The 26508-nt window shown below is 45.1% G+C and overlaps 1 non-coding gene across 1 annotated transcript; it reads left to right on the top strand.

Annotated features, from left to right (window-relative positions):
• Positions 1-12745: 12745 nt before the first annotated feature.
• On the top strand, positions 12746-12817 carry TRNAC-GCA (transfer RNA cysteine (anticodon GCA)). Its single transcript has one exon. It is a non-coding gene; the product is annotated as a tRNA-Cys (tRNA).
• The last annotated feature ends 13691 nt before the right edge of the window (positions 12818-26508 follow it).

The following is a 26508-nucleotide window of genomic DNA, read 5'->3' as shown; positions in this document are numbered from 1 at the left end:
TCCAAAAGCATCTGATGAGTGCTGGCTCTCCAAGACACTGTGCTGGATGTGGGAGATTCCAAGGTAATCCTATTTGCAGATCCTATTTTCAAGCCTTTTACACATCAGAGCAGGGGAACTGACAAGACAGTCAATAAGAACAGTGCAGTGTGATGAGTACTGTACAATAATTGTAATAATAACCCTCATTTACTGAGCCCCTACTGTGTGCCAAGTACTACTGTGCCCCTACTGTGTGCAAATACATTCATAATTCATTTAATTCTTCACTAGCTACGTGACCTTGGGCTTAACCTCTCTGGGGCTCACTATCTACATCTGTAACATGAAAAGGTGGAGCACCTACCTCACAAGGAATGAGATAATCCATGTGAAAGCATTGTGCCTGATAAATAGAACTCAAAAAAGTTAGCAGTTACAGCATATGGTTTTTGTAGAGAATTTGGACAATACAGATAGTTATAAAGAAGAAAATTAAAATCTTTAAAATCCCATTCTCAAACTTCCAAACTACTCCCTGTACATCTGTGCACATGAGAATCTATGGGTATGTATAATTTTATATAAGTGAGGTCAGAGACTGCTTATCAAAGTGTAAGTCACAGACACTTTTCAACATCCATGAGTAGAGCTCAAAATACATTGTCCTTTTTATCAGCTGCATAACATGAACTTGTATGAATATATATTCCTACATACATAGTTTATTTAACCAGTTCTGTATTGATGGGTATTTGGTTATCTTCCTGTTTTTCTCTGAGCCAAGTTTTAAGGCAGTGAGGAGGTGACTGGGGGTAGGATGTGCCGAAGAGCTGCCCGAGTGGTGGGTGGAGTAGGGAAAGCACCCCCTAAACATTCTTGTATCCACATACCCCACCCTGCCCCAGGAAGTGTCCAGCCAACCTGCTGTCCTGCAAACTTCAGTGTGGCACTGGGTGGACCTTCCCCTTCCTCCCCTCCCAGGAAGATCTCTGAACCGTCAAGGCCTCTCCATTTGCTTTGGCTCCATTATCCTGGGGCTGGGGGGTGGTGAATGGTACAGTCATTCCTTGCTAAGTGCTTGAATTAGACTAATAGGTCATCTGTGCTTTTCTCTGAAGAAGGTCCAAATTCCTGGTAAACAACCAGACCACTCTCCCAGCCTAGGGCCCAGAGCCAAGACTCGGGGTGGGGGCACAGAGTGGCTGGACTGAAGCTTTTAATGGTATCCTGGCTGGCCGGGATGGGTAATGCCATTAGACTAGTTTCTGGGTAATGAGGTGGGAAAGGCTGCTGGCAGCAGTGATAAGCAGAGAGCGCTGAATTACAGGTCTCTGCATGGCTGGGGTGGAGCAGACTGTCTTTTAAACAACTATCTTCAAATTCACCCATTCAATCATGTATTCATTCAACAAACCTTAGCAATGCTCTGTTCCAGGCTGTATTTTTCAAGGTCTGTCCCTGTGCATTCATGAGCTACCATTTTGGTGAAGGGGCAGCCCAGGACTTTGGCAGCTAGACCTCAGCTTTAGGTACTTGGGACTTTTCAGTTATCCTGGTTGATTTGAACACTCAGCTGTTTGACCTTGGCGAATATTCTTTATCCCTCTGAGCTACCATTTCCTCATCTCCAGAGGGATCCCAGTAGGAGTACTTAAAAGGTTGCAGTTTTTGTTTTGCTTTTGTTTTTAATAAATACAACATCAGCAATTTAATTTCAGTCAAAAAACAAATTAACAATATCAACTAATGTTTATATCAATTTAAATGGTTTTGGTTGGCAATTTTTTTGGCTTATTTCTATAAAAGCTTATAAGCATGAGGAATGTATGTTCATTTTGATCTCCATGTATATTTATGTTAGATAACAGTAAAAATATTTAAAACAATCAGGGTTGTTTGAAGATTGGAAATAATTACAACACTTAACATTGTGCCTGATACAGGATGAACACTCAATAAATGGCAGCTATTACTATTATTACTTCTGGGAGGGGATCTGTGGATACTATGTATTCTGCTCCCTGCCCTGGAACAGTGGTGGGTGATGGTGCTGGCTCTGCCTCCAATTGTGGGCTGAATTCTGGGTGGGGCTGGTCTGGGAGACTCGCTATTCAAGCTCTGAACTCCAGGATGGAAACCAGAGCTCTGGGTCTGTAGCTCAGGCTCTGAGGGACCTTGGACCAGGCATGGAATCAAAGACAGTCAGTGTCTTAGTTAAGCGTCTTTTGGCTGCAAGTAACAGAAACATTGGAATTACTTAGTAAAAAGGGAATGTCATGCAACTGAATCCCAGGAAGTTCAGCTGGGCCTTGCCGGGAATAGGACTGGAAAGTCAGGAACCGGTCTTGAGCCCTGTCTGTTGAAGGCCTAGACATCTTGGGCCATCTACTTCATTCTCTCTGTAGACCTACTTCCTTTGCATGACCTTCCAGGGCCAGCATCTTCAACTAAATGACCTCCCATCCCAATTCCAAATTCATGGAAAATCTGATTGTTTGTGCACAGGTTCTAGATTGGCTTTCCTGGGTTAAGGGTCCATCCCAGGCTTATCAGCTGGGTAAAAGAAACATAGATCCACATGCTACTAAAGTAATTACAGGGCCCCAGGCCCGTTAGTGGAGGGCAGTTCTCAGAGAAGGCAGTGTGTCTCAGCAGGACTCCAAGAGCATAGACTCTTGGCAGGGAATTAAGGTAGATCTTAATCACCCAAGGTCCAGCTTTGCTTCTTTTGTGGCTTCCTTCCTAGTCTAGGAGTGTCTTCTCTGAGCTTCCTTCTTGGATGCCCTCAGGGATAGGAATGTAGGAACATAGGCCCTGTTGTGGCTCCTTTGGGTCTGAGAACCATCCTGAGAGCTAGATGGAGGCTCTTTATGGCTGCAGAAGGAGGCTTTGCTGCTGTGGGGCGTGCTAGATTTCTGGTCCCAACAGTTGAAGAGTAAGGCAAAGTGAAGGGGATCAGAATATGCCACTCCAAAATATGCCACTTTGGCATAAGGATTATTTTTACCTGAAGGCAATTAAGAACCAACAGGAAGAGTTCTGTGCCCTCGCCTTACGTGCCTGAAAGGGCATAAATGAAGATGAGGAGTCAACACCAAGATAAGTTTGCATAGACAGACCTTACTAAAATAGCCCTTATCTTCCATTAGTTTCCCCCATATATTTCCTAGTCACTTCTGCACAATTTATTGTTCCTTGGGGCCCAAACCCTCTATCCTTTGTTAAAAGGGTATATAAGGTCCCTAGTCTAACCCCAAGTCCTATATGAGTTTTACTTCTTTTCTGTAAACTCCCATGCAGGTAAATATTAATAAAAGTTGTGCCTTATCTCCTGTTAATATGTTTTTTGTTAGCTTAATTAACAGGCCTCCAGTTACTGACCCTAAGAGGGTAGAAGAAAAGGTTTGTTCTCCCCAACAAAAGCACTGCCACTTCCTTGGCTGATAACCCTCCATCTTTGCCTCTACATCCCATCTTACCAACAGTCATAGGCTCTCACTCTCATTTCCTCTCATGGAATCTTGGGTTCTCAGAAATTCCAGTCTCTTTTCAGCATCTTTGTTTCTCTCAGGAGGATGCCTATTCACATGGGAGATTTGGTCCAATAAAATTCCACCCTCAGGTGCTGAGCTGGTCAAGGGCTTATCTGACATACTGTGGGAGTTGTGGGAGTGGAGGAGACAATAATAATAACTAACATTTATTAAGAGTTTAATGTGTGCCAAGCACCAGGCTAATGGCTTAAAGAGCATTGTCTCGTTTACTTTTCAGAAGTATCCTCTTTTATTTTCCTTGTTTTACAAGGGGATATAACAAAGCTAAGCAGCTTGTCCAAGGTTACAGGGCTAACAAGTGGCTGATCTAGGAATCAAACCTCAATCTCCCTGACTCCCAGGCGCAATCTTTGATCTACGTCACGTCTGTCCAGTGTTGGGGTGAGATGCCACTACCTAAATTTCAACAGAGGCTGTGATGAGGAGTGTGGGGTCAGAGAGCTCTTTTAAGCTACAGGCATGACTTCCTAGAAGAGAAGGTATTTGGACTGGACCTGGCATGAGTAGGGTTTATCAGGCAGAAATTGGGGGAAGGGCATCCCAAAAATCAGAGTGGGCAAATGCAGACTAGAAAGGGCAGGGAGTGCTGGGAGGATGACAAGTAGTCTGTTGTGACTGGAGTTCTTTGAGGGGAGGCGTTGTCAGGTCTTCCTGTCGCTCAACTCCCTACCCCACTATCCAGGGGGAGGGTTCTCCTCTGGGGACACACCCAACTGCAGAGCTACTGTTGTGAAAGCCAGGCCCTGTGGATCAGGCAGGAGTCCTGGGAAACTGGTGTGCAGAATTCTGGCTTGGCATGCTTGGCGTCCCTGGCCATGGGGAGCTCCGTGGCCTCTGGACCCCTCGGTGACGTCCCAGGGTGCAGAGATCAGCGTGTGGGTGAGAGGATGAAGTGAGTCTGTGTCTGGCCTGGAACAGTGACAAGCAGGAAGGGATAGCCTATCCCCCACAGAGGGATACCAGCAAATAGCCACTCCCTCCCTCCCCGCCCCCATGCTGATTTACCAGTTGCTGTGGTCAACTGAAGTGCCAGGGCGTTCGTTCCAAGAGTCCGGTCTTCCTAGACTTTGGTTGGCTTTGGGGTTCCCGTGGAGACTTCTTCCTGCTGCACCTACTGTGGACTGGGTATGGCAGCAGTAGGTTGGCATAGAAATGAAGACAAGTTTTATGGTGGAGATAGACAAACAAATAATAGAGACATCATTTTTTGAGTACTTGATATGTGTTGAACATTGCACTGAGAGCTTTGCATGTGTATCCTTTTTAAAGCTGAGTTGCCTCATGGGCTTGTCTCCACATGGTATCATCTGGCATCCATAATATTTGAAAAAAATTTTAAAATAACTATTGCACAGTCCTTTGAAAAAAGTACACAGCAAAACTTGAAATCCTCTTTCCCCATCTGTCTCCCTGTATTGTATACACAAAGCAGCCATCTCCACAGAATCTCTTCTCTCAACATGATCCTCAGAGGAGAGATTTACACCATGAATATATATAGTTAATATTTTTTTCTTTGTTTCACATGCGTAAGTAATCCAATTTAAACTTCCTCACTGTCCTCTGAGGGCATACACTATTATCCCCATTTTACAGATGGAGAAACAGATGTCCAGAAATGAATTATTGCCCAAGGTCACACAGCTAATCACTGGCAAGTGTTTTTGAAGCAGGATTTGTGCTTGTTGTGAAAGTGCATGTGATCTAGGGTCTGTGAGACTCGAGGAAGAGGCAGTTAATTCACTGTGGGGGGCTTCATGGAGGAGGCAGTGTTTGAGTAGAAACCTCAAGGGACAAAGAGAAGCTCAACAGATAGAAATGGGCATAGAAGTGTTTCTTAGGAAGGGAGGAAAGCCTGAGAGATGAGCGTATCGTATTGTGGGATATCAGAAGAGAGGCAGTCTCATTTCTCCACATCTCATGGCTTCCTCTCAGTGGTGGTGGGCTTGGCATTTAAGAGACTTGCCTCATTCCCCAACTTTGCCCCAGGCAGAGTCTGCCTGTGCCCTTTAAGAGCCTCCATCACAAAGCCTCCTTGTGTCTTCTGAAAGAGACCATCTAATTCAGGCTGGTTGCGTACCCTCCACTTCCCTCCCGCACATAGGAGAAGAGAGGGAGATGTGGTGAAGGAGCCCAGAAATGAACCCCCTCTTAGGCCAAATCAAATACACTTAATTCTTCAGGAATTACATGTCAAGAATGTCTTAGGGAACACAGCTCTCTAGCTGTTCAATGGAAGCATGTTGTAGTGAAAAGAGCACAATGGAAAGTGGATTCAGCCTTTGCATCTCAGCAAAACTACTTATCAGCTGGATGAATTCAAGCAAATTGCTTTATCTTGCCAAGCTTCAGTCTCTTGATCTAAAAAATCATGGGCCCTATTGCCAAAAAGCCGTGTCTGGTAGGTTTGTCAGAGAGGGAGAAGAAATGGCTGTCTGGGGATATACTGATCTAATATTTACTTCAGTGTTGGGTATCAGGGACTTGTTAAATCCAGTTTTCTCCTGCAGGAAGTGGACAGTATGAGATCTCAGGAGCTTGAGGTGGGAAGGTGACTCCCAGCAAGCAGAAGGAAAGAGAGGAGGTGCTAGATGAAGCAGGGACAGAGACGTTTCTCTTGTTGCCATGCTGGAACAATTCTGTGAACCTCTCCTAGCTTCAGTTTCCTCACTTTCAAATGCCAATTCAACTTAATGAATATTGGCCAGACACTTGCATTGCCATTTCATCTGTTTAGTTTTTTTTAAATTTATTTATTTTATTTATTTATTTTTGGCTGCATTGGGTCTTCTTTGCTGTGCTTGGCCTTTCTCTACTTGTGGCGAGCGGGGGCTACTCTTCGTTGCAGTGTGCGGGCTTCTCATTGCAGTGGCCTGTCTTGTTGCGGAGCATGGGCTCTAGAGCGCAGGCTCAGCAGTTGTGGCGCACGGGCTTAGCTGCTCTGTGGCATGTGGGATCTTCCTGGACCAGGGCTTGAACCCGTGTCCCCTGCATTGGCAGGCGGACTCTTAACCACTGTGCCACTGGGGAAGTCCCATCTGTTTAATTTTTAAATGTATTTTTTTCATATTCTCCTTCAGCCCAGAAGAGATTTCAGGTGGCTTATAAAACTACACAATACAGGGGCTTCCCTGGTGGCGCAGTGGTTGGGAATCTGCCTGCCAATGCAGGGGACACGGGTTCGAGCCCTGGTCTGGGGAGATCCCGCATGCCGCGGAGCAACTAAGCCCGCATGCTGCGGAGCAACTAAGCCCGTGTGCCACAACTACTGAGCCTGCGCGTCTGGAGCCTGTGCTCCGCAATGGGAGAGGCCACGACGGCAAGAGGCCCGCACACCGCGATGAAGAGTGGCCCCCGCTCGCCGCAGCTGGAGAGGGCCCTTGCACAAAAACGAAGACCCAACACAGCCAAAAATGAATAAATAAATAAATTTATAGAGAAAAAAAAAGTACACAATACAACAAAGTGAATATAAAGGCACAGAAACCAAGGTGAAGAGAGAACAGTGAATGACAGCCGGATCATTTCAGTAATCTGTAATGCATGTGAACAGGTCCTGCCCAGATGAATACCATTGCCACAAAACCCCTAGTATATCATGCTTGCAGGTAGTAGGGCTTGGAAAATGTATCTTAGAGCTAAAGGTAACACTTCTGTTTTACAAATGAAACTGAAGTTAAGTCCTGCTCTGGTTCCAGCATATAATATGCATGTGCCTGAATGAGGGAGAGGGAGGAGAAACCCTTTGTAAATTATACAAAGTTTGGGTCCCCTGTGTTTGGCAAGAGACCACAGGCAGCTGCCTCTGCTTCCTCGGCTGCGGGGACCGCTTGATTGAAATGGCCAACCAGGAGAGGGGAGGCAGAAGAGGAGAGACAGAAATTAGCATTTCAATAAGTTATCCTGCCACTAAAATTGATTGAGTGCTTGTTATGTGTCAGCTAGTCTGCTCAGCACTTCGCATTTACTATATTTCCTATTTAGTGTAGTGTAAATTACATGTTGGAGGGTAGGTAGCCTAGGAGTTAAGGGCAAAAGCTTGGGTAGGAGGGGTGGGAGTCCTGCCTCCCTCATTTGCTTGCTACAATCCTTGGTTATTGCCTATGTTCCTTCACCTGCGAACCCCAATTTATCTGCTTCCTGGGTCGTGGTAGCGAATCAGTAAGCTAAAGCATGTTAAGTGCGTGGCCCAATGTTAGCACACAGTAAACAACAACATAAACAACAGCACACGTTTTTGAGTGATAAGGGCGGCAGGGGCGTCCTATCCTGAAACACTATCCACCCCACCTCCCACCCCCATAGCAGGTCTCTCGGTTTAGTTCGAGTGGTAGCCGGCGCGGGTTCTGCCCCGGCGCGGGCTCCGCGGTGGGGAAGCCGCAGGCGGCGTGCGGAGGAGGCGCGCCGCCTAATGCAGTTGTCAGTTAATTAGAGGAGAAGGTTATGTCATTAACGGCGGGATCGAAGCAAAGGGAATTAAGAGGCTCTGGCAGCGCTGCTGCCACGCTCTCTGCGCGGGCCGCAGGCCGAATTCAACAAAAATTCGATACGCATTAGCGCACTATCAGCGGCTGCCCGGGACGCGGGGCCGCCGAGCGCGGGAGCTGATGCGCCTAGGTTGGGCGGCCCCGCGAGGGACGCGGTGCCTTGCTGGGAAGGGCCTACGCCGCCCGGAGCCCCTGCGAGTGGTGGGGGGATGCCGGGCGTGGGATGTGGGATGTCCTCTCAGGCGAGTTTCGTGGCCTGACCCTGGGGAGGCTGGGGGCACGGTGGCTGGCTCCTCGCCAGGCCCCCTCCCACTGACTTTAGTCACAAGGAAGCCAAGTTGACCTTCCCAGACTAGGCCAGGCCACGATGTAACCCACCCTTCCAGTACTGACTTCTTCATGGCCTTTATCATAGCGTCATTTCATGGTGGTCTGTACAACTTTCTTATCAATGTCTTTTCCCCAACCAGACTGTAAACTACAGGAGGACAGGGACTGTGGGAGTCTGCCTTGTTTATCTGCACTCACAGAGCCTGGCACATGGTAGGTGCTTGGTAAATATCAATATTTGCAGACAGAATGAATCTCCTCAGCAACCCAGTGAGTTGGTACAGTGAGGAAATTGAGGCTCAAAGAAATGAAGTGACAGGGCCAAGATCACACCAGTTTCCGCCAAAGAAACCCCAAGCTCTTTCCTTAAGCAAATCACCTCATCTGTCTGAATCTTGTTTTCCTGTCTGGGGAAAATTAGTTAGAGCTGCCTCCAAACTATGTGCCAGGGACTGTGCACTTCTTTTAGATTTGCTCCTTTAATTCTCACAACAACACGGTAAGACAGAAATTGTTTTATAAAGGTGGAATTTGATACTAGCAAGAACTGGGCCCATCATTTGCCGGTTTGCCCTCAGATCCATTGCTCCCCTTGTGATACTCCGTGTCGCAAATGGGTTCCCCTGACCCCTCTACCCCAAACCCACCTCCCAGCAGGCAACATTTCCCAGGCTTCCTTGTCGCTGAATTTTGTTTGGGTTTGGCCAATGGGAGCCACTGGCTTGAGATTAGGGGGCTGAGGACAGGAGGAAACAGGGGACCCTCAGCCTTGGCAGCTTCTGGGCTCCATCTCCCTTACTTTGGACTCCAGACCAGGGATGGTAGTGGTTTCCTGCTCTTGCTAATCTCTGGGTCACCTCACTTTCCCCTGTTTGGCTTCTTGGTTCTTCCATTACCTGAGTGGCCACAGTATTAAATTCTCTCTGTTTGGATGGGGTAGGAGGGGAATATAGGAGATGTAACAGGTAATAATAAAGTTCTTTTTCTTTTTTAAATAAATAAATAAATAAATTCCCTCTGTTTGAAATACTGAGTGAATTCATTTTCCTGATTACTCTTTTTTTAAAAAATTTTATTTATTTATTTATGGCTGTGTTGGGTCTTTGTTTCTGTGCGAGGGCTTTCTCTAGTTGCGGCAAGTGGGGGCCACTCTTCATCGCGGTGCGCGGGCCTCTCACTATCGCGGCCTCCCTTGTTGCGGAGCACAGGCTCCAGACGCGCAGGCTCAGTAATTGTGGCTCACAGGCCCAGTTGCTCCGCGGCATGTGGGATCTTCCCAGACCAGGGCTCGAACCCGTGTCCCCTGCACTGGCAGGCAGATTCTCAACCACTGCGCCACAAGGGAAGCCCTTTCCTGATTACTCTTAAGAGCCGTGATTGGAATCCAGATCTGTCTGACTACAGAAGTGCACTTGAAGTTTTTTTTAACAGAAGATGATAGTGGGGCAAAGCAGTAAAAGTGATAACCATTTAACCACCCTGCCCAGAGAGCTCTTCCCAGGTCCCTTTTGTGAGAGAAATTAGTTTTAGAGATGATGATCCACTCATAAAGCCTATTCATAATTTATTATGTTTAAGAAATTCTGCTTTCCATAGCTAAAATATTGTTTATACCTGTAAATGAAGATATTAGTAACATCTACTTACCAGAGTTGTTTTGATGATTAAATGAACTAATGTATGCCAAACCTTTGGTATGTGGTAGATGTTCAATGATAGCTTCAAAACCTGGTTAATTTTTAGTACCTTCAGTTTTCTCAGCTTGGTGATCCTGGAGTGTGGAGGACAGCTGCTCTGTCTTTCATTCCTTCGAATTCTTCTTATCACATTGTAGATTCACCTTGCCCATTGGACCAGTGAGTGAGAAGTAGTAATCAGATGGCTGGCCTGGCAGCTACAGTCCACAGATGTGTGCAGTGAATGTTAGATCTGAGTGAATGCTTCTAAATCAATTGGACCTCCCTCGAGACTTGGCTGGCAGTGAATGAGCGTGTGAGGTGCTTTTGACACACACATGCAGCATCTGATTTGAGTGAAAATGTCTGCTCAACAGTCCCGAGGGCAGTTTTCTCCTGATTGATTTGCAACTTTCGATCTTAATGGAAAAGAAGCCAAATGTATAGGAGGTAGTTTTCTCAGTGAACAAGAAATCTTGTTGTGCTTTCCTTTCTGAACTTGAGGGGTTGGGGAGAAGTACCATCTCCTATTACCGGCAAACGGGCTACAGAGGCCAAACTTTGCTAGAGAAAGGTGTTTAAAGGTGGGGGTGGGAGTTGGGGAGAGGAGCTTCTTAACCCATACAACTCCCAATGACTCGGGAGAACCAGGAGACCAGAAACTGCCCTTGATGCAGTCCAGTTGCAGACAGCAGATTAGGTCTTCAGCTACCACAGTCTAGAGCCTGGGGCTGGGAGTCCCACCTGTGCCCTTGGACATTTTCGCTCAAATCAGATGCTGGATGCGTGTGTCAAAAGCACCTCACACTCTCATTCATTGCCAGCCAAGTCTCGAGGGAGGTCCAATTGATTCAGAAGCATTTGCTCAGATCTAACATTCGATGTACACATCTTCTGTGGATTGTAGCTGCCAGGTCAGCCGTCTGATTACTACTTCTCACTCACTGGTCCAATGGGCAAGGTGAATCTACAATGTGATAAGAAGAATTCGAGGCCCTTCATTTAAACTTGCCCTGACTACTGCACAGGTTGCTAGGGACTCATATGAGTCATTGATGTAAATGCAATTTAAAGAAGTTTGTAGACCTTACAAATATATTTGAGGTTATGTTTTTAAGCTAGAACAGTAGCTAAAAAACTGCTTTTTACTGTAATAGCATAAGTCTCCTACTCCTAGAAGTTAAGAGCCCAGGATTTGGAGTCAAATAGACCCAGGTTCCAATCCTAGCTCACCGTGATGTGACTACTTCTCACTTAATCTTTCTGAGCCTCAGATTTCTCATCTGTAGGACAGGAATGATAATGCCTATCTAGAAGGGTTGTGAAGATTAAATAAAATACTAAGGTGAGAGCTTAAGAAATGGTAGCCATGATAGAATTGTTCACAAATTTATCTGCCAACTAATATTTTGGAAATAGGGAGTCTGGTCAACTAGGTCATTATAGTCTTCAGAACTCTCTAGTATTCATACTGTGGTTTGTCATCTATGGTCCACTTCTCTAGGAACTGTTCCCACTCATAGTTCTTGCCAAATAACTAGACCTGGGCAGCCATGTTTGTGCCATATGACCCTGTCCCCTTGGCCATTTGTTGGTTGGACCACGAGTGAACACTTAACCTAAGCTAGACAAATCAGATTCCTCTCTTGGGAACTGAAGCAGTCAATTGAGGGGAGTCATGTAGACTCCAGAACTAGTACAGCTGATGGATGAGCTGAGGAAACTGATACGGAGAAGTACAGAGAGATGTACAAAGAAGAAGCCATTTAGCTTTAGTCTATGTGAAAATGATGGGAATGGACTTGTTCCTGATGATTTTTTCAGTTCCATAAGGCCTAGCCATGCTAATTTCCTGTCCTTGAAGTCTGTGCAGTCTACACACCCAACCATTAGTACTCACCTTTTCTTACACTAGCACGAGTGCCTCTCTTTTCCTTGCAACCCAAAGAGACTACTCTAGGATAAGGGCAATGTAGTCCCTTTATAAGGTAAAACACACTTCTTTAAAAACTCGAATGGTTTTCTTACAAATGAGCTTATATACTCAAAACACACCCATACCTCAGTTAACTAGTAAGCACAAATCAGTAAGACCAGTTATGAAGCAGAGTATCAACAAACTAGTTGAGACACTTTTTTCCCCCATGTTTTCTTGAATATTTTGTCATTATATGGAAAGGCTCAAAATGTTTGATTTGCAACAGCACCTGGAAGTTCTCAAAAAAATTGTATTATATGATCATGTAGTTTCTAAAGGGATATTGAGGACCTAAGGATGGGTGGGGTGAGAGGACTTACAGTGAGCTAATTAAAGAAACAGGGCAGGGAAGGCAATTCCCTGGCGGTCCAGGGTCCAGTCGTTAGGACTTCACACTTTCACTGCTGAGGGCCTGGGTTCAATCCCTGGTCGGGGAACTAAGCCGCATGGTGTGGCCAAAAAAAAAAAAAAAAAAAAGAAAATTGTAAAAAAAATAAACAGGGAAAAGCTATCTGAGAGTATATAATTATAAATGTCTATTCTCCCCATCAGTAAAGTGGGGATAATAATGTACCCACTTCATGTCATTGATCCAAGTATTAAATGAAGTAGTGCATGCAAATTCTTTGCCTGCTGCCTGGCATACAGATTAAAATCCATAAATGTTTTATTAGCTAAAGTGATTATGAAAATGTGACAAAAGTTGGTGCTGGAGCCAGATTTTAAAGGAAAATGAGAGGGGGTATAGCTCAGTGGTAGAGCATTTGACTGCAGATCAAGAGGTCCCCGGTTCAAATCCGGGTGCCCCCTTGTCTACTTTTCTGGGCTTCCCTGGTGGTGCAGTGGTTAAGAATCCGCCTGCCAATGCAGGGGACATGGGTTCGAGCCCTGGTCCAGGAAGATCCCACATGCCACGGAGCAACTAAGCCCACATGCCACAACTACTGAGCCCACGTGCCACAACTACTGAAGCCCACGTGCCTAGAGCCTGTGCTCCACAACAAGAGAAGCCACCGCAATGAGAAGCCTGTGCACCGCAACGAAGAGTAACCTGCGCTCGCTGCAACTACAGAAAGCCCACGCGCAGCAACAAAGACCCAAAGCAGCCATAAATAAATAAATAAATAAAATTTATTTTTTATAAAAGGAAAATGCTCTAAAATTAAAATTAAAGTAAATGCTCTGATATCTACTCAGTAGCTTTGTGAGGGTAGATACTGGGTCTTGATTGCTGTGGTTTTCATAGAGCTTAGTGCCTATTTGATAAGTAATTTTTGAATAATTACTGAGCCCTCAGTATGGTCATCACAGACTGGAAAGGAGTTTGAAAGCTTTGGAAAGTAAAATGGTGATTTTGAAGAGGATTCTAATTCTGGGGTAGAAGTATTGAAAAGTAGGTAGATGAGAAGGGTGGAGAGGAGGGTTCATGGACTTAGAAGGTCAACATGAACACCCACAATTCTTAAATTTTTTTCCAGAGTTTAAAGTCATGAGCTTAGTCAAGAAATTCTAACATGATATGGGTTGAATTGCACCATCCCCCCAAATTTATATGTTGAAATCCTAACCTCCAGTACCTCAGAATGTGACCTTAGTTGGAAACAGGGCCATTTCAGATATGGTTAAGATGAGGACTACAATAGCCAAGACATGGAAGCAAACTAAATGTCCATCTACAGATGAATGGCTAAAGAAGATGTGTTATATATATATATATATATATATATATATATATATATATATATATATATACACACAGTGGATTTTTACCCAGCCATAAAAAAGAATGAAATAATGGTATTTGCAGCAACGTGGATGGACCTAGAGATGATCATACTAAGTGAAGTAAGTCAGACAGAGAAAGACAAATATCATATGATCTCACTTATATGTGTAATCTAAAAAATTGATACAAGTGAACTTATTTACAAAACAGAAATAGACTCAGACACGGAAAACAAACTTATGGTTACCAAAGGGGAAAGGGGGGGCAAGGACAAATTAGGAATTTGGGATTAATAGATCTACACTACTATATATAATATAAAATAGATAAGCAACAAGGACCTACTGTATAGCACAGGGACCTATATTCAATATCTTGTAATAACTTATGGAATCACTTTGCTGTACACTTTGCTGTTACAGAAACATTGTAAATCAACTACACCTCAATTAAAAAAAAAAAAGATGAGGTCAAACTGGAGAAGGGTGGGCTTCGAATCCAGTACCTCTAGTGTCCTTATAAAAAGACAAAAACTGGACATAGACAAGCACACAGGGAGAATGTCGTGTGAAGATGAAGGCAGAGATCAAGGTGGTGATCCTATAAGCCAAGAACACCAAAGATGGCCAGCAAACCACCAGCTAGGGGAGAGGCCTGGAACAGATTCTCTCTCACAACCCTCAGAGGGAACCAACTCTGCTGAAACCTTGATTTTGGACATCCAGCCTCCAGAACTGTGATACAATGAATTTCTGTTGGTTAAGCCACCCATTTTGTGGTACTTTGTTACCACATTAGTTTGCTACGCAGCTCTAGCAAACTAATGTATGAAGCAAACAAATCCAAAAATGCTGCCCCTCCGGCTCTCCCAGTGGTAATTTCTGCCTAAGCCCAGATAATTAGATCTATAGGTGCTTGCCCCAAACCACTTCTGTTACAACAGCTCCTGCCAAGTATGCTTCCAAGCAGCAGGCAGAATGATGTGGAAAGCCCTTGACCTATTAGTCCCAAGGAGCACAGTAGTTTTAAGTCCAATCAACTACAACCATGCAATTAAAAAAAAAAAATCCTGCTTAGGTCTGAAGAGCTTTAAAAAAGTTTGCAATTTAGCTATTTCATCCTAACACTATTTTAATAAGTAATAATAATTGCTAAAAATTGATTGATTATTGTGGGTTAGGGAGTTTGCTAAACACTTTACAAACATCATTTCTTTAATCCTCTCAACAGCCTTAGGAGATAAGTACTATTATTTACATTTTATCAAGGAAGAAACTGAGACTCAGAGAATTAGCTTGTCTACAAATCCATAGCTAGCCAGTAATGGAGCTGACCTCAGACCCGAGGTGGCCTGAGCTCAGAGTCCATGATCTTTGTTACCACGCTCCTCTGTCTCCTGAGGGTACTGGGCCTCCATGCAGAGAAAGCTTCTGGAACATTAGATCCCTCCCCTTGTCTGACTTAGTCTCCTTGTAATTGACATAAAAGCTACTGCTTGTCCTGCCTGCATTTTCAAGCTCAAATTGAAACAAAAGTGATGGGCATATAGTAAGTGCTCAGTAAGTGTTAGCTATTATTGCTATTAATATTGCATTGTATGTGTTTCTCTCTGGCAAGGGAGGTGAATCCCTAGTCTATTGCTAACAATGAGTACTTAGAAGTGTTCCTGAATGAACAAGATGAGTGGAGTAGGGGCTTGGAAAGTAAAGTTGATCTAGGAAAAAAAATGAGAAGGAGGGCTTCCCTGGTGGCGCAGTGGTTGAGAATCCGCCTGCCAATGCAGGGGACACGGGTTCGAGCCCTGGTCTGGGAAGATCCCACATGCCGTGGAGCAACTAGGCCCGTGAGCCACAATTACTGAGCCTGCGCGTCTGGAGCCTGTGCTCCGCAACAAGAGAGGCCGCGATAGTGAGAGGCCCGCGCACCGCGATGAAGAGTGGCCCCCACTTGCCGCAACTAGAGAAAACCCTCGCACAGAAACGAAGACCCAACACAGCCATAAATAAATAAATAAACCCAAAGTTAAAAAAAAAAAAAAAAAAAACTGTATCTCTCTTAAAAAAAAAAAAAAAAAAAAGAAGTAAACGTAGGGAGCTTAGGGCTGGGGGAGGGGGCGAGGGACAGAGAAAGCAGTTGGCAGAAGGCCAGATACCACTTTGCCTTTGGTATGGCTGCCCCTGGGGGTTCAGAGGTGGGGGCTGTGTAGCCTTTCTTCTCCTGATTGGTCAGCTCACCTAGCTTTATCCTGTATTTTCTCCCCTTTACGGTGTTGGGGAGGCTGCAGCTTGTGGTTACATAGAGCTTCCTGGAATTCTTCCAGGAAGAGGAGAAGTGCATGTGGTGCTGACAAACAAATGTTCCAGGGATGAAGAAGTGTGTGAGTAAGAGTGATTGTGTACCGTCCATCTGTGTCATGGTGAGGCCGGAGGGCATTGGAATCAGGCAGATTTAGGTGGAAGTCCCAGCTCTCCCATTTTAGCAACTGTGTGACTTACCTTCCTGAGTCTGATTTTCTCTTCTATAATAAGGATGATAATGGTACCTACTGCATAAGCATTTAAAAGCCTAGTACAATGCCTAATAAATTATAGCGGTTGTTATTATTTTAAGTGTTAAGGTTTACTATCCTCTCTGCCTGAACATTTGAATTCCCAAGTCTCCTCCTCTCCCTCCTGTTCCCTCAGTCCTGAAAATTTGAGACAAATTCCTCCAAGTGCCCCTTGATACCTCTGCTTTCCCCTGGTCCTTCCAGTGGGGCCAGGCCTTCAGGGACCCTTGGGCAGCCCTAGGACAGTGGAAGCATCTCTCCATGACTCTGGGATGGTCCTTTTCCCCCCACAGCCTAGGAAGGGTTGATAAAAGCCTTATCTGAGTCACATTCCATTACAGGATTAAATCAGACTTGCTCTGGGGCCTTCTGTCTGCTACCCCAGGCTTGATGCCGGCAGCTCCTTGTTATTGCCTTTGGCCCAATCTGAGGTCATCACACTTCTTTGGGCCCAAGGGACCCTCAGAGGCAGAGGCTGAGGAGAGGCTCTGGCAGCCATTTGGGATCAATTTCAAGTAGCAAGGACTGACTAAGCATGGAAGCCAACAGCTAGGCACTCACTAGGCACCTTGAGTTGCAGACTGGGAGGAAGGATGCTCACCCAGTCATCTCCAACCTAAGGCAAGAAATGACAGGCTCCATGAGGGCAGTCAACAGGGATGCAGGAGATTAGCAAACGAGAGTTAATGGGGCAAAGGTATCGTCATGTAATTGCAGAGTTATGGGGCAAAGGAATAATTGTGTGATTGCAGGCGAGTTGCTAAATTTCTATGAGACTTAGTTTTTTCAACTCTGAGCTGGGAACATTAGCATTTACTACAAAAAGTTAATTTAGATCGAAATGTATGAGTTAAAACAACTAGGTTTTAGAGATAAACCTGAGTTTGAATTCTGGCTTGGCCACCCACTGACCTTGTGCCACACTGTTAACTTCTCAGACTCTGTTTCCTCATGGGTAAAAAGGAGGAAATAACACTTCCCTCCCAGGGTTGTACAGGTTAGAGAAATTTAGGCATAGCAGTTAGCACTTACTAAGGCAAGTGCACTAGGGCAAGTGCGTACCCCCGTCCCCTGGCCCCTAGTGCTGCTCAACGAATGGGCACTCATGAGTCTTCTTCAGACAGTGTAGGTGGGAGTGGGTTTAGCCTTCTTGTCTACCTTCTCAAATTAGAGAAGCAGCAGAGAAGGTACATTTCTCTTGCCCAGGTTGTGAGTGTTGCTGGGGGAGGGGTGCAGGGGGAAGGTATTAGAGGATGGGATGCATGTCTCTGTGTGTCCCCTGGCAGAAAGAGCTGGGACTGAGCCAGATGCCTCCTCAGCATGAGGTCAACACCGTGGAGATGTGTTTACCGGACTTGGGTCAGCTTGGGACCAGCCTCAGCTTGGAGGGCAAAGCAGGAAGGAAGGGAGAAAGGGGGATTTCATTAGCCTCCAACAACCAGGTGGGCCTTGGAGTAGGCAGGTGCAAGCTGTGAGCTGTCTGGGAGGCTATCCAAAGACAGGGAAGGCCTAAATGCTCAGTGCCAGGCTGCCCCAGCAAGGGCTCCTTCCTGAGTCTGAGGTGCCAGCTCAGGACTCCCAGCTTGTACTTCACCCTCTCTCTGCCCAGATCTTTCATCTTCCTGGCTCCCTTCTTCTCCCTTACTTCTTGTTTTTATTTGCCACCGCTCTGTAATTTTATTGTGATTGATCCTTTCCTGACCTGGACCCAGCAGGTAATCTGGCAAGTGTGAAGGGACACCGGACACCGTGCCTGTTGGAAATGCAACAATCTTTGTGTAATGACTGTCTGCATGGCATGATCTCATCTCATTCTCAGAACAACTTTATGAGCGAGCTTCTCTTAGTACCCTCCTATTCCAGTTGAGGAAACTCTCATTCTATGAGATAAAACAACTTGCTCATGGTTACTTGACTAGGAAGTGGCTGAAGCAGGACTTGTCCAAAGACTGAGTCACTTTTCCATTCCAACTCCAGATAAAGAGCATTCTCGGGTCTGAGCTGTGCTTTCTACACTCATGGACGCTGGGGAAGTGTGAGAACGGAGCTGTTTTCTCAGGGAGGGCCCGCAAGCTCAGTGGAGTGGCCACTGTGCCGCCAGAAACAGTGGGCTGGTAGAGGGTCCTCTGATATCTTCCTCAGGGGGCAGGAGCCAGGCATTGAGCTCACAGGAGGGGGTATGCTGAAAGTGGAGATTATTCCATCCAAGTTTTAAAGGGAAGCCCAGAGGTTCCTGGGGAACATAAGTAAAATAAAACAAAAATGGGGGAGGCAGTAGGTTACTTTGAAATGATGCCAGTAGATGCCCCCTGCTATAGCAGTGGTTAGGCACATGAGCCTTGGAGTCTGGCAGATCTGGGTTTGAGTGCCACATTGGCACCTGCTTCTGTGGGTGACCTTTCGCAAGGCATTTAAATTCTTGAAGCCTCAGTTTCTTCATCTGTAAAATGGAGATGATAGTGGTACTTTGTTGTGAGGATCAAATGATATCATGTTTCATAAAGCTCATAGCCTAATACCTGAACCTCAGTCAATTAAAAAAAAAAGATATTGGTAATAGAACTGGATTAAGAGTAAACACCTGTCAGAAATGTTCTTTACCTTGATCTGGGTGGTGGTTTTATGAGTGTGTGCATATGTAAAAAAAAAAACAAACCTTGAATTGTACACTTAAGATCAAATTACTTTTCACATGTGAAAATGGGTACTTTTCACATTTTATTGTATGTATCTTATACCTTAACAAAAAAAAACAAGAACAAGAAAAACAAAAGGAAGCTCTTGTAAGTCAGGGTTGGTAAAGTGAAAGGGTTCAAATTAAAAAAAAAAAACAAACTGCAGGCTAAAATGTAGGAAAAAATGTATTATGGAGGTATGTCAGGAAGTTAATTGATAAAAACATGTTTTCCCCCCTCGGATTTTGTAATGCTTATGAGATTTGTCAGGTTTTTTTTTTTTGACCTCACCACATGGCATTCGGATCTTAGTTCCCCAATCCGGGATCGAACCAGCGCCCCCTGCAACGGCAGCGTGGAGGAACCACTGGATCGCCAAGGAAACCCTGTCATTTTTTTTTATGTGTAATTTTGTATGATTTCTTTTATTATCCTAAGTAAATATTCACTTTTGTAGTGAAAAAAATGTGAATGACCCCCTCTTCAGTAGTGCTTCGCAGTGGGACCCTCTTGGGATAGGAGAGAAAGCAGGAGTTGCTAGGTTGGATAAGGACAGAGCCACCCCCCTCCTGCCCTCCTCCCTCAGCTGGTTGGAACCAATGAACAGCCTGTGTGTGGGGTCCCGTGGTTGTCCTGAGGGAAGCCTGCCTGATGGTAAGCCTGCTGTGATCAGGCTTAGCTCTTTGCCCCTGCAGAAGGAGCTCCCACTGTATCATCTTCCCCATCGCAAAGAGAATGAGCAACGCAGTGATATCAGCCCAGTCAATTCTCCCTCCTCCTAACAGTTCTCAGCATTGACCTTGGAGGTGAGGCATCCTTAGGGGGACCTTATTGAGTAATAGGGATAAAGAACACTGAGAAGGGGGGGTACCCAGGCTCTGAGCCCCCGATGAGCAGGGCTGGTAGCGAGGCCTCCCATTACATCCTGGAGTTATTACCTTGGGGAAATGGAATTGGACAAGCCTGCCTTCCCATTATGCAAAGAAAGGGCTTTTCAAGTAAATTTCCATTTAAGTATGAGCTGAGATCAGTGAAGATGGGGCCATAATAGCTTAGATGGTCATCGCAGCTATTAAAAATACATTTTTTACCATGTGCTCAGGCTGCCTTGTCATCTTCATATCATTCATCCCCAGAAGACTGTGACTCAACCTTTTGCAAGCTTCTGGGAGGCAGGTTAATGTGCATCTGTATTTTCAACTTTTTAATTCTTTGACATACACAGTGGATGAAATTTACATGCTTGACACAGCCCATGGATGTATTCAGAATGTGATAAAAAGTTGGTCCAGGATGGAGATGGAGATGGGTGGTGGGTGGTTAGTAAAGCACCTCACTTACTGGTCATTGCCTGCAATGCTGGGCTTGCCTCTCTCTTTAGACCATCTTGTGCTGCCATTCCCTGCGTAGGACCTCAGACAAGCACAGTTCCATTTTTAGCTCAAGGCCTTCAAATGGTGGTCTCTGCTGCCTGGATACTCTTCCCCCATTCTCTACCAGGCTGACTCCCACTTATTCTCCAGGTCTCAGCTTGAACCTATGTCTTCAAGGAAGCCTCCCCTGACCCACTCCCCACCCCCAGACCAGGTTAGGGCCTTCAACTGGATTTCTGTCTTTGGATAACAAACTGCCCTTAACCATTTGCTCCTGATTCTGCAGTTTGACTGGGCTCAGTCTTGCCTGGGTGACCTCTGCAGCTGCTGTCAGTTGTTGGGTTGACTGGCTGCTAGCTGTTCCTAGGTAGCCTTGCTCATTGTAAGGAGCCTCAGCCAAAATGGTGGAAACAGCTGGGACAGCTAGAGTGCCCGAGACAGCTAGGAGGCTAACCTGGGGCTTCCTTACATGGTGGCTTCAGGGCAGCAGGAGGGTGAGAGTAGAAGCTGTAAGGTCCCTTGATGCCTTCCTCCAACTCTCAAGCATTGGAAACTGGGCTTTCAGGGCAGGTGGCCCTCAGAGTACATCCCTTGAAGGTCCCCAGAAGTCATATAATGTCACTTCTACTGCATTTGTTTTACCAATAGGTTAAAGAAAGTCATAGGGCCAGCACAAATTCAACGGCAGAGAAATAGACTCACTTCTTGATGAAAAGTCACCTTGTAAAAGGGCACGTATCCAGGGATAGAAGGACTTACAGCCATAGTCTTTGGCCATAGTCTAGCACAGGTCTAGTTACCTAAGTGTTTCCTTCGCTGCTCTTATAACTGTTGTTGACTAATTCCTTGTATGATTGTTTCTTTGTCATTTTTATCTCCCACTAGACAACAGGGTCCATGAATGTAGGGACTGACTATCTTGTTCATCACTCTATTCCCAGAGCTTGGCACATAGTGGAAACTAAGTAGTTGTTAAATGAACAGATGGATGAATGAATGAATAGATAAGGCTCCAGGAGTCCCAGAGTTGCAGCATAAGGCTTTGGAGATAGTCCTGGGTTTGAAATCTAGTTCTATCACTTCCTAGGTGTTTGACCTTAGGCAAGTTGCTTGATCGCTGAGCCTCAGTTTCTTTATCTTTAGAGATTAAAATAAACCACACCTGGGGACTTCCCTGGTGGCGCAGTGGTTGGGACTCCACGCTCCCAATGCAGGAGGCCCGGTTTCGATCCCTGGTCAGGGAAATGGATCCCACGTGCATGCTGCAGCTAGGAGTTTGCCTGCCACAACTAAGACCCGGCACAGCCAAATAAATAAATAAAATAAATATTAAAAAAAAATAGGGACTTCCCTGGTGGTGCAGAGATTAAAAATCCGCCTGCCAATGCAGGGGACATGGGTTCAAGCCCTGGTCCGGGAAGATCCCACATGCCATGGAGCAACTAAGCCCGTGTGCCACAACTACTGAGCCCACGTGCCACAACTACTGAAGCCTGCACGCTTAGAGCCCGTGCTCCGCACCAAGAGAAGCCACCGCAAGGAGAAACCCGTGCACCACAACGAAGAGTAGCCCCTGCTCGCCGCAACTAGAGAAAGCCCGCGTGCAGCAACGAAGACCCAATGCAGCCAAAAATAAATAAATAAATAAATAAATAATTAAAAACAAAAAAATAAACCACACCTCACGGTCTAATCCTAACCATGAGGGTTTCAACTCCACATTTGCTCTCTTCCCTTCTCTTTGTGACCCTCTTAGCTTTTCTTACTCAACAGGTGAGGGCTAGTTTCCTTGTTTTAAGGGCCTTCCCTCAACTCCCAAGCATTGGAAACTGGGCTTTCAGGGCAGGTGGCCCTCAGAGTACATCCCTTGAAGGTCCCCAGGAGTCTATTCTATATAGACCATTGCCCCAACACTATTAGTGGCTGCAAACCAGTGGTTCTCAACTAGGAGTGATTTGCCCCACAGGGGACGTTTGGCAATGTCTGAGACATTTTTGGTTGTCACAGGCATTTTTGGTTGGGGAGGGGAATGCTACTGGCATCTAGAGGCTAGCAGCTAGGGATGTTAAACATCTTAAAATGCACAGGACAGCCCTCTCCCAGCCCCAACAAAAATCTAAACGGCCCCAGATATCCGTAGGGCTGAAACCCTGATGGGAACTGACTGTTCTTTCTGTCCTCACCAGTTTAGATGTAATAGATTCTTCCTGGTAGTAGTCAGCCCTCACCCTTCTTTAGCTCTGGTGTCTGGTGATGGCCACAGTTCTCCCATTCCGGGACCACACAGCTTTTGAGCAACAGCTTTTCTGCTTAGGCAGTTTGAAGAGAAGGGAGGGAGGAAATGGCTCTATCTGTTGGCCAGAGCTGGGATCACAGCAGGAGAAGACAATGGAGTTTTTTCTGGGAAAGGCCTCAGGTGTGTCAACCTTCACTGTATTACAGACCCCTAGGGCAGCTGGAGAATGTTAGTTGGGACAGCACATGACTGGATAAAGTTGTTACTGAAGCTGTCGTGTGTGACAACCTTGGGGTTAGGGCCTAGAGTTGTATTCAGCAACTTCTTATTCTTTCTTCTTTTTTAGAATTATCCCAGGGGTCCAGACCCAGGAATGGAGATGATCCTAGAACTTCATTTTCTCAAAGGGGGTTAGTGTCCTAGGCGTAACAGCACACCAGCCAGGAAGGTGTTTGTAGCCACCTAGTGGGTGCTTGTTAAACACTTGCCAAACTGAATCCAGAGTTTAGGAGAAACTGCACAAGCACACAGCTGCTTTTAATACCCCTGTTGGGAAGAAAATTTACTCTATCAAAGAAAGAGGAAGAAAAGGAGAGAGGAAGGGAAAGGTTTTAACTGATTACTGGGTACTTTATGTGTCATTTCTTCTGATCCTCACAACAACCCTGTGTGGTCGATTACTGGCCATTAGTATCATCACCCCCATTTTATAGATGGAGAGGTTTAGTGACTTGCATTAAGCCACTGCTGGTATATAATGGAACCACAATTTGAACCCAGGTCTCTATGACTCCAAAGGCCTATTTCCATTATACCACAGAATTCTTCCATCAGAGAAGAAATGATTTTAAAATAATAATAAAAATATAAACAACTGTTTATTGACTTCCAACCATATGCCAGGGTCTGTGCTAAGGTTTCACATAGATTATCTCATTCAACCCTCACCCAAACACTATCTCATTAAATTTTACCACGAGCCTGTAAGGTAGGTATTGTTCTTATTATTCCCATTTTATAGATAAGGATACTGAAGTCCATAAGAATTAAGTATGTTGCTCTAGGTTTCATAGCTGTGAAATAGCGGAGTGCGGAAGGAAAAAAAAAGGGAATTCTTTAAAAGGAGGAGAATGGAAGAAAGAATGTACAGAGGGAGGAAAGGAAAAGAGAAAGAGCAAAGGGAAAGGAGGGGAGGAGGAAAGAAAGTGTCACTGGAGGGGCTTCTAAAGAACTGGTAACCTCTTTGGTCTTGGCCACAGAAGAGGTGAGGAAGGGGATGTCATCACTGGGAAAGCATCACAGTAAGGTGCACACATTGTGCCGCCTCCCACCTTCAGAAGTCAACCTGTGGCAAATGTGGCTACCTGGCCAAGAGGAAGAGAAAGTATAATGGAGTGCCAAGGCTAAAAGACAAAATATCACCTTGACCAGTGAATGAGGCACCTAAAAATTGTATGCTGTGGATTCAGGCATGGATTCTGTGAAGGAGCAACACCTAAACCCAAGAGGGCAGCTGTTGCAGCATACAGTTCATCTTATGGGTTTCAATGGTTAGTCATGCATTAAGTGTTCTGGTTTAAAAAAATTTTTTTTATAAATAAATAAATAAAAATAAAGAACTGGTAATGTTCTTTTAAAAAATTTTTTTATTGGCATATAGTTGATTTACAATGTTGTGTTAGTTTTAGGTGTACAGCAAAGTCAATCAGTTATACATATACATATATCCACTTTTTTAGATTCTTTTCCTATATAGGCCATTACAGAGTATTGAGTAGAGTTCCCTGTGCTATACGGCAGGTTCTTATTAGTAGCTATCTGTTTTATATATAGTAGTGTGTATATGTCAATCCCAATCTCCCAATTTATCCCTTCCCCCCATATCCCCTGGTGACCATAAGTTTGTTTTCTACATTTGTGACTCTACTTCTGTTTTGTAAGTCAGTTCATTTTTGTACCCTTTTTTTAGATTCCACATATAAGCGATATCATATGATATTTGTCTTTCTGTGTCTGACTTACTTCACTCAGTATGACAATCTCTAGGTCCATCCATGTTGCTGCAAATGGCATTATTTTGTTCTTTTTTATGACTAATTTATTCCATTGTATATATGTACCACATCCTCTTTATCCATTCCTCTGTCGATGGACATTTAGGTTGCTTAGGAACTGGTAATGTTCTATTCTTAATCGAAGTAGTGGGTCATGGGTGCTCTTTTAATTTCCTCCCTCCCTCCCTCCCTTTCTTTCTTCCTTCCTTCCTTCCTTCCTTCCTTCCCTCCCTCCCTTTCTTTTTTGGCTGCACTGGGTCTTCACTGCAGCATGCTGGATCTTTTAGTTGGGGCATGCAAACTCTCAGTTGTGGCATGCATGTGGGATCTAGTTCCCTGACCAGGGATTGAACTCGGGTCTCTGCATTGGGAGCACAGAGTCTTACCCACTGGACCGCCAGGGAAGTCCCTTAGTATTATTCTTTAAACTGTTCTTATATACTGTATGTTATGTATAAGCATACTTATGTACTGTATCTGATATAAATGTATCATACCTGTAAAATAGGGATAATGATACCTGCTTTGCAGGGTTGTCATGCAAATTAGTGATCTGATATGTAAAGATCCCAGCAGAGAGTAAGTGTTCAAGAATATCTTACATGTATCCAGTGCTCATTGTGTTAACAATTGCTCTAAATATATTACATGGATTATCTCATTCAGTTCTTACCCCAACTGAATAGCAGGAATTATTGTTATGATCCTCATTTTATCATTGAATGACCTAAAGGACATAGAATAAATGCTATTCTCAAGATCTTGGGAATACTGGTAATGGTGGAGTTAGGGCTTGAACCTAGGTAATATGGCTTAGGGCCCATGTTCTACGGCTCTCCACTCAACTGCCTCCAAGTAAAAAACTCATTATTACCACCATTGTACCCCTGGAGAGAGAAGAAATGTAAAAGGAGGACTGATGTCAGCTTGGAAATAAAACACCTTTGAACTGGGCTGAGATTGGTGGTGCTGGAAAGGCAAGGAAGTAGAGATCAGGAGTTCACAAAGGTGTTGGGGGGGGCGGTCCACATCATTAAAGGTGGTGATTATGGCTTTCATTTTTTAAACATTTAACAAATAAGATAATTATTAAAATATTTTCTCCTGATAAAAGGAAACAGTTTGGGTCTTGAGTGAATGAAAGAATGAATGTGAGGTGGTTCTTGGTGATCAGAGGAACAGGAAACAGTTTACAGTGGACATCTGAACAACATGGGATTTAGGAGTGCCAGCCCCCGCCCCCCAGTCAAAAATCTGAGTATAACTTCTTTTCTTTTTGGCTGCGTTGGGTCTTCATTGCTGCGCGCGGGCTTTCTCTAGTTGCAGAGAGCAGGGGCTACTTTTCGTTGCGGTGCGCGGGCTTCACACTGCGGTGGCTTCTCTTGTTGCGGAGCACGGGCTCTAGGCGCGTGGGCTTCAGTAGTTGTGGCACATGGGCTCAGTAGTTGTGGCTCACGGGCTCTAGAGCGCAGGCTCAGTAGTTGTGGCGCACGGGCTTAGTTGCTCCACGGCATGTGGGATCTTCCCAGACCAGGGAAGCCCACGTATATGTATTTATTGAAAAAATCTGCATATAAGTGGATCTGCGCAGTTCTAACCCATGTTGTTCAAGGGTCAGCTGTATTACTCAGCTGAACACTGGAAGCCTCCGTGGTGGATTTGACTGTTGTAGTGTTTTATTTTAAGTCATATATACTTTAAAAATTTACCCACAATGAGCTTCCCTGGTGGCTCAGTGGTTCAGAATCTGCCTGCCAAGGCAGGGGACACGGGTTTAATCCCTGGTCTGGGAAGATCTCACATGCTGTGGAGCAATTAAGCCCGAGCGCCACAACTACTGAGCCTGCGCTCTAGAGCCCGCGAGCCACAACTACTGAGCCCATGTCGCA

This window comes from Balaenoptera acutorostrata, chromosome 2 (genome assembly GCF_949987535.1).
Source record: "Balaenoptera acutorostrata chromosome 2, mBalAcu1.1, whole genome shotgun sequence".
Classification (NCBI taxonomy): Eukaryota; Metazoa; Chordata; class Mammalia; order Artiodactyla; family Balaenopteridae; genus Balaenoptera; species Balaenoptera acutorostrata.
The sequence above is the reverse complement of the archived record's forward strand: the minus strand, read 5'-3'. Positions and strand labels throughout refer to the sequence as shown.